Here is a 1,629-nt window from a genome sequence, read left to right on the forward strand (position 1 = left end):
ATGTTGTCCATAGCTTGTCATGATCCACACAATCAAAAGCCTTTGCATAGTCAATAAAGCACAGGTAAACATCTTTCTGATATTCTCTGCTTTCAAATAAAAACAAAAGTTTAGTAGCTAGTAAAACACACTGGCCCAAATCTGATTTTTAACTTGCTTGTATGCATTTAGGGTAAGAATTTTTTTTTTTTTTTAATTAAATGTTTTTATTTTGCATTGAGTGAAAGTTTACAGGGCACATCATCAGCTTCACATTCAACCATTCATATAGCTTGTTTCATTACATTGATTATTATCCCCGCTATATATCATCAGTTTACTATCCCCGCTATATATCATCAGTTTACAGTGTTTCTCTCTATCCTCTTTAGCTTTTTTTTTGGATGGGGGGGGGATAAGAATTATTTTTAATGCACAGATAAACTAAAGTGCTTATTCTCCCATGGAAGCAAAACTTCTTTCTTAAAAGCATTGACAGAAATAATACATAGTGCTTTGAGACTAAGACCATCCTTCTACAAGTAACTGGATCAAAATGCAAAAGTTTCTATTACATACACATATGCACACAAACACTTAACTTCATTTGGGAGACATGGGTATTATAAGACTGTGTGCAAGCACAAGTACACTGGGGAATATATTTTGACAACGTTTCAATCCTCAAATGCTAGAAACAAAATGAAAACTTTAAATAATAATAAAAATAGCAAATGGAAAAGCAAACCCAATACTAGTCTTTGCAACATGTCCTGAGACCTAAAAGGTTCAGAGTTGAGAATCATTCCGTTGTTCCCCATGGTTACAGAGCATACAGTCTTCTCTCAGGAAGTCTGATCATCTTTCACATTTTGTCTTAAAAACTGCTTTCCAAGATAAGACATAGCTATGCTGATTAGATTCTTTCTGCTGTCCACCTTATACCTGGTGTAGTCATGGAGGTTGGCACCTTGTAGCACCACAACCATGATGACCACCGTCAACTACTTTATTCTGAAGGAGAAAAGAGCACTGAAGGCAAATATCACCCACAGCACTGGACACGTAATGAGTCCTAACCAAAAAAATCCTTGATTCAGCCTCTGAAGTAGTTTTGCTCTCTAGAGAGGATGCCTTTCTGGATTCAAATGCCCAGTGGCTCTTTCCATCTTCATCGATAATGATTCCACCAATGCAGGCCAACCAGTAGTCTACCTGTGATATTCTTCACTGCCCAGAAGTCATATGACAACAACAAGATAATTGTCACCATACAGACAATAAAGCTGCTGCTAAAGAATTCACAGAGAAGATACACTACAATTGCACTGACTCAAAAGAATAAGTGGAAAATGATGCCAGTTGGTGTCTGATTTTGGACTTTTTTGATCTATTAGTTGTCTCCTCCTCTGCATCAAACAGTGAAACATCTTCAGTGTCATGATTACTGTCCTGCTGCAACATGGCGGCCCTGCACCAGCCCCCCAAAATGCTTCTTAAAATCCAGGATAGCAGAGGAAATATGATGGTAGCAGGAGACACAGGGAGGAATGCAATAGTTAAAGTGAATAGAGGCAAATACTGTTAATTGTTGGAACCTGGAGGGGATGGAGGCGACTGCAACCATGTAGTGAAGCGAGGTATATGATT

General features: G+C 38.0%; 1 pseudogene; it reads right to left on the minus strand.

The window, feature by feature from the left end:
• Positions 1-824: 824 nt before the first annotated feature.
• On the minus strand, positions 825-1,443 carry LOC102812844 (annotated as a pseudogene).
• Positions 1,444-1,629: the final 186 nt, after the last annotated feature.

This window comes from Chrysochloris asiatica, unplaced genomic scaffold (genome assembly GCF_000296735.1).
Source record: "Chrysochloris asiatica unplaced genomic scaffold, ChrAsi1.0 scaffold00215, whole genome shotgun sequence".
In the NCBI taxonomy this organism is placed as follows: domain Eukaryota; kingdom Metazoa; phylum Chordata; class Mammalia; order Afrosoricida; family Chrysochloridae; genus Chrysochloris; species Chrysochloris asiatica.